Here is a 9,883-nt window from a genome sequence, read left to right as displayed (position 1 = left end):
TATCATGTAGGACCCTTGTCTGCTTCCATATTTCTTCCAGGTCGGTAGAGATCCTTCCACTCTGATCTACATACACACAACAACTTGTGTTTATTACTGTACAGACTCCCCCTTGAGCGGCCAGTAACAAGTCTAGGGCCATCCGATTTTGTAATACTACCTGTGATAAACTAGATATCTCTTCTTGTTGAGCCTTTATAGCATCCAGAGTTTTGTTTTCTAACTTCTCTATAATTGCAGAAATATTAACTATTGCCTTTTCCAATTCACTCACTCCTAACCATGGGATAAACCATCAAACAAAACTATGAAAAGCGGTGTGTCTCTCTATCAATGGATTGTTAATTTTTTGTCTGATTCTCCGCATATGATTTCTCAAGTAGGCTCGAGGCACTACATCGTGTACTGCCATATTGGGGACTACCGCTCCTAGAGTGCAAGTTCCCTTCCAATTCTCGGGCAAGACCTTACAGGCTGTATCATTGCATAGCCAATACCACCCTTTTCCTTCTGGTACTGGCCAGCTGGTTGAATTTGCCCAACTGCTAGTTGTACTAATATCAATTTTTCGATTACAAGATGTCTGATTCCCCACATAAGTAGTACCTGTATTTATACAATCCTGTTTTCCCATACCCTTAGGCGGGTTACACCTTTGTACACATACATAGTAAGATTCCAACGGCACGAAGCTACTAACTTCTAGTTCCAAAACTTCTTCATATTTTCGACCCCAAGATGTGTTTTCCCACAAATTAGTCCAAGATAAGTTTGCAGGCAACGGAATCCCGATTAACGATACACCCTTATTCCCATGCTGTGGCAGATGGGTGCATACCCAACAGTTTGTCTTATTAGTTACTTGAGAAATTGTTTGTATTAAGGTCAGGTGTAAGTTCTCATCCCAAGTTGCCCACCCCGAATCCGAGAACCGCACCCCTGCAATCATTAGGATCTGGAAAACCGTAATTTTGTTGGTCCAATTGGAGTGGTGGTCTATATCCTCGCCGGGACCTTCTTCACCCTTGAATTGTGGATCCAAGCTGCTTGCTTCTTAATCTTAATGGCGGTGTGTGTTGTCAGTAATACTTGGTATGGTCCCATCCACTTTCCTTCCATTTTTCCTGTAGGGGTTGTCCTGAAAAAGTCTTTATATATATATATAATTCCCGAGCTTAAAGGGGTGGATTGGTTGATCCAACCCTCTAGCCCTGGTCCCTAAAACAAATTTATGTACTTTATTTAATTGTTTCTGAAGTTCAGTTATATAAGCATATAAATATTCTGATCCTAACTGCGTTAGGTCCTCTCCACTAAATAGAAATTGCTATGGCCTTCCATATAAGATTTTGAAGGGACTCAAATTCCCTTTTATTCTAGGTTTAACTCTAATTCCAAGTAATGCTAAAGGGAGGGATTGAGGCCATGACAAATTAGCTTCTTATCCAATTTTAGCTATTTATTGTTTAATTAAATGGTTCATTTTTTCTACCTGTCCACTTGCCTGTGGTCTATAAGGAGTATGCAGTTGCCAATCTATCTTTAGAATCTTACTTATCTGTTCTACCACTTGTGCACAAAAATGTGAAACTCTATCAGAAGACATTGCTACTAGAACCCCAAAGCATGGTATTATTTCATTTAACAAGACTTTAACCACTTCTCTTGCTTTGTTTGTTCGACAGGGAAAGGCTTCAGGCCTTCCTGAAAACGTGTCAGTCAGAACCAGTAATAATGATACCCCCCTTTTCTAGGGAGTTCTGAAAAATCAATTTGCCACTGTTGCCCCGAATAATTTCCTTTACCGATTATTCCAAATTTTATTCTATTATTGGTATTGGGGTTATTGTGTAAGCAAATGCTACATTGTTGAGTTACTTGTTTTATCATATCGTCCCACTAATGTCTGACGCAGGCTCTTATGCAGTGTGCCAGCTCCCCAATGCGTTTTATTGTGTTCTGTAAGAACTATGGGCCATGTCAAACTAGAGGGTATTACTATGTGGTTATCTTTTAAATATACTCATCCATCTGGTTTCATTTTACCTTTCAAATCTTCAATTAATTTTAAGTCTTCTTTTGTATAATTTGGATATAGTTTGGATTTTACCGTCTGGTATCAAAGACAATGCCTTCACCTCAGTTATTTCAGCTGCCTGCTTAGCCTCTGCCAATCGATTTCCAATTTCAAAATCGGTGTTCCCCTTTTGGTGTCCCTGACAATGCATGATAGCTACCTTTTCTGGTTGTTTTACAGCCTCTAACAATTTTAAAATTTCTTCAGCATACTTTGTGTTTTCACTGAGCGGTCAGCAATCCATGTTCTTTCCAAATTGCTCCATGAGCATGTACCACGCCGAATGTATATTTAGAATCTGTCCAAATATTTACCCTTTTTCCCGCTGCCAGTTCCAATGCTCTCGTGAGAGCAACTATCTCTGCCTTTTGAGCTGATGTTCCAGGGGGTAAAGGCTTAGACTCGATTACCTGCTGAGTAGTTGTTATAGCATATCCAGCTTTACGTTGTCTTTGCATAACAAAACTGCTCCCATCCGTGAACCAAGTTTCTTCCGCATCTTCCATGGGCTCCTCCTTAAGGTCTGGTCAGCTGGAATACACAGTCTCTATAGTTTCTAAACAATCGTGAATCACAGGCTGTGCCGGAGCATCACTAAGAAAAGAGGCTAGATTCACAATATTAGTTATCACAATTTCCACGTTGTCCTGTTCTACCAATATTGCTTGATATTTCAAAATCATCAATTCTTGTTTAAGTTGTTTAAAGACTTTTTGTGCTTCTCCAGTCCAGACTAACTTTGACTGGTTAATCTTTATCAATTCACATAGAGGCTTTACCAATAGTCCATAATTATAAATCCAAAGGCGACACCAACCTGTCATTCATAAAAATGTTTGTAGCTCCTTTACCATTTGAGGTTCTGGAGTCTGGCAAATGACTTCCTTATGTTCAGTTCCTAGTTCTCGTTGTCCTTCCGAAATTTCAAATCCCAGATAGGTCACACTTTGTTGAGCCAGCTGGACTTTCTGTCAAGAGACTTGATATCCATTTAAACCCAGAAAATTAAGACGACTTATAGTCCATTGAATACAACTCCCTTTAGTCTCAGTAGCTATTAAGAGATCATGTACATATTGTAACAAAGCACCTTCAGTGTCCGGAGGCATCCATGTTTCGAGTTCCCTTGCTAATTGGTTTCCAAAAATAGTGGGGCTATTCTTGAATCCTTGAGGTAGTAATGTCCACGTAAGCTGCGTCCTTCTGCCTGAATCGGGATTTTCCCATTCAAAGGCAAATAGGTTTTGGCTTTCTGTGGCTAAGCCTAGGCAGAAGAAGGCGTCTTTTAAATCCAGTACGGTAAACCAGACTTGACTATTCTTTAATTTAGTCAGCAAAGTATAAGGGTTTGCCACTACTGGATGTATATCCTCAGTGATTTTATTTATGGCCCTCAAATCCTGAACTAGCCTATAGCTTTTTCATCTGCCTTTTTAATTGGCGATATGGGTGTATTGTATTCTGATTCGCATTCAATCAATAATCCATACTGTAAAAATTTATTAATTATCTCTTTAATTCCTTTCCTATCTTCTATCCTCAAAGGATATTACTTAACCTTAACGGGTTTCTGTCCTGGCTTTAATTTAATAATTATTAAGGTCACATTTTTAGCTCTTCCAGGGACTTCGGTAGCCCAAACTCCTGGACATACTTGATCTGTGATCTCTAAAGGTATTTCACTTTTAGGGTCAGTTTGTATTAGTGCCAAACTTAACACATTTGTTAGTTGTTCTTCTCCTATTCTTAATTCCATTTTCCCTTTTTCGAAGACAATTTCTGCTCCTACTTGCTCTAATAAATCTCTACCTAAGAGTGCCCATGAGGAGCTAGGCATAGATAAAAATCTGTGTATGCCCCATTGTTTCCCTAACTTGTACTTCAAAGGTTCACAAAAATAAGCCTTTTCGGTTACACCTTGTCCTGGTTTCAGTTAGAACAGAGTTAATTTTCTTCCTAGTAGCTGGTAGAATGCTATGTTTTGGCTTAGGATGAGAAGAGTGCTGATAACACCCTGATGTTTTAATTGTTGCAGAGCAGTGCTTATACCAAGCCAAGGACATCTCAGCTTCTTGTTCTGTCCTGCCAGTGGGCAGGCTGGGGGTGCAGTAAGAGCTGAGAGGGGACAGACCCAGGACAGGTGACCCAAACTAGCCAAAGGGGTATTCCATGCCATCTGACGTCATGCTAAACAATATATAGGGGTGGCTAGCCGGGGGCCGGACTGCTCGGGGTTAGGCTGGGCATCGGTCAGCGGGTGGTGAGCAATTGCATTGTGCATCACTTGTTTGTACACATTATTAGTAGTAGTACTATTATCATCATCATCATCATCATCATCATATTATTATTATTATTATTATTATTTTGTCTTATTAAACTGTCTTTATCTCAACTCACAGGCTTCACTTTCCATTTCTCTCCCCCGTCCCAGAGAGGGAGGGGGAGGGTGAGCGAACAGCTGCGTGGTGTTTAGCTGCCGGCCAGGTTAAACCACGACACATCTTTTACCCTAACATAATAATTCTGTGAAGGCATTAATGCTTGATTTAGAACTGAATACGTTGCCCCATATCAATAAGAAATTTCACTTCCATTCCTCCCCTAGCTTCATTATAACCAGCGGAGGTACTAGGGTAGATTCCCCAGGTCCCTGTTATTCCTGTTGAAATCAGGGGTCTATTATCCTAGGAAAAGGCTAGTCAATTTGTCCTCCGAAGCCAGGTCCAAACCGTTTTGTTTTATTTATTTATTTATTTATTTATTTATTTATTTTCATTACATTTCAGAGTTGGTCCAAAAATTCCATAGGGGTTTCTTTTAGACCTTGTTGGAAGCATATTCTCAATTCCCATTTCATCCAGATTTTAGTATTTACTTAACCGTTCATAATTTTCAGGATGATTCGGGTCTTAGTGGGGGTCGGTCAGGGGAATGCAATTGTCCACAGTTCCCTGAGCGGTCCCATCGGCAATCTGAGCTCGCACATGAACTCAGGTTGTTTTAAGAGTTAACTGGTTTTCTGTTTCTGTGACAACTCTCTCGGACCCATCATGGTCCCTTTGCCCTAAAGGGCTAACACCCATGATTTTAAGATCTCTGCCTCGGGCAGAGGCAGAACTATTATCATTCCTACATCCTCTTTCCCTGCTCATTCAACTTCAAACACCTTTAACACTTTCAACAACCCTTTTAACACTTCCTTTATCTTTCTCCAGCCTGTACTTCTCTAATGCCATCATCAAAGGCTCAGTCAGGGGCCAACTTAATTCTGTACCTTTTCCCACCAAGATGCTGAAACATCAGTATACAACATTTCATCCTGTTCTGCTTCTCAAAAAACAACATTAACTGTAGCAAAATATTATAGTTTAAAGTTCCATTTAGGGGCCACTTTTCTCCACATTCCAGCTTATAAAGCGGCCACCACTGATTACGATATTTTATCAATGTTTTCCTGTTCACACTTCCACCGGCAGATCCTCCAATATCCTTCCAGTGACTTAAAACACATCCTAACACACTTTTCTTTAAAATTTCACTGCTTGTTTGCCCCCCCATTTTCCAGTTTACACTTTCAGAATACACATGTTACTTACAAAAGCATATCACAAAACGTATCACTCACAAAAATACAGGCACGCAATATCTTTCAGTAGCAATGTCACAAAATTACTATTACCAGCAATATTGCCAAAATCACAATAACAATAGTCAGAGTCAAATTCCACATGCGATAAGTCAGAAAACCAAACTGTGTAACACCGTAACGATATCTCTCTTATAACAATGCCACGAACCTACTATTACCACCAGAAAAATAGCCAAAATCACAGTAACAATAACCAAAGTTAAATACCATACTCCATGAGTCAGAAAACCGAAATAGACAACACAATTCCAGATGGACCTTTGTTGCGAAGCACGGACGAAAGCACGACAGACACCAGCAGAGTCAGATCATGCTTCACCATTTTATTGCCCGAATAGTCCAACTTTTATAGTGAATTTTACAGGGGTGGACAGTGTTTCACACAAGATTATTGGTCAAAAGCACTCAGACAAACAGCTACAAGAAAACAACCCCACCTGCAAGAAAAGAACCCCCCTTTTGATTAGAAGTTAGGAAAACAACCCCCTTTGTGCTTAACGGCCACGTAGGCCTAGTCCTTGAGGCCAGCTGCTGATAACAATATTTTCTGAGTTCCTTAATTGGGTGATGTGGGAGTCATTGCCGTGGGAGCTTCTCACAGTTACTCTGGCAGCCTGGTTTGCTCAGCTACAGCAGGCCCTGAGATTTCTAAGGCCTACCCTGGTTGCTTAAAGCAAGCTTAGATCGAACAATTATGCCAATTCCCAACAATTCCCCCGTTTTCTTTTAGTACAGGCAGTACTTGGTTTTACAGTAGGTGTCAAATACATAACATAACACAACTATATAACTTAATCCTAATAACACTACAATTACTGTAAGCACTTAATGGTAACACAATCTAATAGTAACACACTTAAACCTAATCACTTGATGGTGATCAAAGGGTGTCACAGCCCACGTCATTGTCAGAATGATTATCAGGAACCTCTTCATGGTCGTCTTCAGCGTGTGCAGATTCTAAAACTGCTTCAGTCCACTTTGCAGTGATCCACTGGGTACCTGTTCCCGGCACCACTTCAAAATCCCTATAACATTTTGCAAGTAACCCTTTAACCACATTTAACATAATACTATGTGTAATGATGATTGACACCACAATGAACAGAATCCTTAATCCCCCTTTGACTAATCCCAGTAACCATCTATGCATTGTTTCAAACAAATCAGTGAACCATTGATTGAAAGGATTGATACCATATTGACTCTTTCTCATGTGCTCTTTCAGGAAAGTAATGAATTTGTGAGTTGAAAAGGTCTAAACAGTACATTCCCTTAAATTTCTCCAAGTGGCTACTTCAAACAATGACTCCGTACTAGTGAAACTTGATTTTGCTCGACCGATCGCAACTCGTTCTGCTAGTTGCTTACAATTGATTCCCCGTTTTTTCTAAAAAGCGCTGTAATAAATCCATTTCTCTATGATTTTTTGCCGGCACCAATTTCCTATGCTTTTGGCTTGCACTATGGCAATATCCCAGAATCCTGCACTATGGCAATAATAACCTGTACTATGGCAATATCCCGGAATCCTGCACTATGGCAATGATAACCTGTACTAGGGCCATATTCCGGAATCCTGCACTATGGCAATAACCTGCACTAAGGCAATAACCTGCACTGTGGCAAACCTGCACTAAGGCAATAACCTGCACTATGGCAAACCTGCACTAAGGCAATAACCTGCACTGTGGCAAAAGCGCGCTCTCATTCACACAGTACACAGCACAATCACACATACAGAGCACAATCGCACACCCAGAGGCCTCTGGCACATCTCACTCTCAATCATACCACAAGAACATAATTTAGAATGATAAGCAAACAAACAAGTATTTTCTCTCATTGTGTTCCTCGTGAAATGACTTGCAACACTTTGTTTTAAAACCTTACTCTTACACAAATACTTTCAACACAAAATACCTGGACATTTAAGAATAACACACACAATTATTAACACTCCAGTTAGTATCCCTCCAGCAGCTGAAAACATACTGTTTGTCTGCAGCTTCAGGAGATCTTTGTCTGCTCCTGCGGTGAGCAGCTGAGAGTGGAGTCCCCTCCGAACAAAACGCTCAGGGTGCACCTAGGGGCGTCCACACCACAGCCGATCCCCACAGCCAAGCAGTTGTTACGTGCGGCTGCAGATGCCACTCCAGGCACTAAAATTGCCAATGCCGCTCTAGCTGCAACCCCACACAATTCAACATTATCATTGCAATCCGGTGCAAGCAATGCCCATTTATGTCTGGTGATCTCACGCAACTGTAACAAGCTAGGAGCAAATACAATGAGTTTATCTAAGTAACATGGACATCTGATAGCATTTGCAGCAATACCTTGCCAGGCCCTATCACCACAAATCAGAAAAGCATCAGGAGGTAAGGCCAAAGCTGTACAATTGTTCCAAACACTGTAGTTGTTACCGCTTGTCTCCATGCTATAAACCCCTAAACCCTGCTTAGCAGTGTCATTGTAATCACAGGTGTTATTTGTATTTCTGTACCCGTATGGCCCTTTCCAGGTTCCTGTAGCAGGATCCATCTGATAGCCATGGCTACATTCACATTTGTAGCCACCTTTCAGGTTGATACAGATTTGACTACAGCTACCAGGGTTTTGGCATTCATCAATGTCTCCACAGTTTCTCTTGTCTACAAACTCAAACCCAGCTGGACAGTCACATTCATTTATGATGCATTCCTTCAGGGGCTCATCAACCCAGTCCTTGCAGTCTCTCTGCTGGTTACACACTTTATTGATATCTATGCATTCTCCACTTCTGCACTTGAATTTGCCAGGTCCAGAGCACTGAATAACATTGTTACAGTTTGCTTCATCAGTGCCATCCAGACAGTCTCTCACACCACTGCACTGCCTACTCCCATGGACACAGTTCCCATCTTCACATCTGAAATGGTCTGGCCTGCAGGTCCGAGAAGGGCAGTTAATTTCATCACTTCCATCCTTGCAATCAGGATCTCCATCACATCACCACTTCTTGTGGATACATTCACCTGAGCCGCACTGCACCTCACTCGTAGAACACTTCACTGGAGGTGCAGGCTGGCGGCCACACTGCTCCAAAGATTCATCCGAGTGGTCGGAGCAGTCAGCATCATCAACACACACCCAGCTGATAGGGATGCAGGTAGAACTCTTGCACTGAAACTCACGAACACCACAGGTAGGAGGTGCACACTCCAGCTCATCGCTACCATCACTGCAGTCATCTTGAACATTGCAGACAAAGCTTTTGGAAATACATTGCCCACTACTGCATGTGAATTCTGCTGCACTACAAGTCACAATGCCACAATTCTCTTCATCTTCTCCACTGTCGCAGTCCTTTTCACCATCACATTTCCAGGACACTGGGATACACTGGGTTGACTGAGGACCACAGCTGATTTCATTTACCCGGCATGTTCTCATATGACACAGCTCAGCACTCTCATCAGACCCATTTTCACAGTCCGGATCCCCATCACACTGCCATCTATTTGGCACACACCGACCACTGTTGCACACAAAGTCAGATTCAGCACACGTCTTCTTCACACAAGCACTCTCATCACTGCCATCTAAGCAGTCTTCACATTTTGCTCTAGCACCGTCGGCAGCAGTGCACAGGCCGGCGAGGGTGAGCAGCAGGCAGAGTGCCCCGCAGCGCGGCAGCACCCACCGCCGCCCTGCACCTGTGTCACTTATACTGCTCCTATTACCCATGCTGTTAGTGTCAGTGGCATCCTCCTGGCACCGTTTCCGTCTTTGTCGCCCCTTACTCTCCCCCTTTTCTTTTTGCCACTGACCATTCACCACAAATGGATGAGACACATGATTACTAGTTAGGAAAGAGAGTGTAACGTCTGCTATACGGCTGCAGGCCGTGCCAGCTGCAACCCTAGAAGCTGTTTGTGAACGAGCCTGACTGACGGTGGTCATTTGGCGGTGTAATCTGCGTCTCTGCTCTCCTGCCCTGCAATAGAGCTAAATCGTCATTAATAGTCTGTAGAATGTGGCAACCCCACGGAATGTTATCCAGAAACATAGTTATAACACCGATCTGGGGACGAATAGTCTTTTTTGCATTGCAAGGTAAACCTCTTAGAAAAGGAATGCTAGAGAGAAGCAGCACAGCCGCTGCTGCCTCC

At 42.1% G+C, this 9,883-nt stretch overlaps 1 pseudogene across 1 annotated transcript; it reads right to left on the bottom strand.

Annotated features, from left to right (window-relative positions):
• Positions 1-7,193: 7,193 nt before the first annotated feature.
• Positions 7,194-9,458, bottom strand: LOC309891395 (very low-density lipoprotein receptor-like; annotated as a pseudogene). Its single transcript has 2 exons — positions 8,236-9,458; positions 7,194-7,266 (listed from the first exon to the last, which is right to left on the bottom strand). The product of its transcript is annotated as a very low-density lipoprotein receptor-like (transcript).
• Between the last annotated feature and the right edge of the window lie 425 nt (positions 9,459-9,883).

The sequence above is a fragment of the Aythya marila genome (genome assembly GCF_965140915.1).
Source record: "Aythya marila genome assembly, contig: HAP1_HAP1_SCAFFOLD_174, whole genome shotgun sequence".
NCBI lineage: Eukaryota > Metazoa > Chordata > Aves > Anseriformes > Anatidae > Aythya > Aythya marila.
The sequence above is the reverse complement of the archived record's forward strand: the minus strand, read 5'-3'. Positions and strand labels throughout refer to the sequence as shown.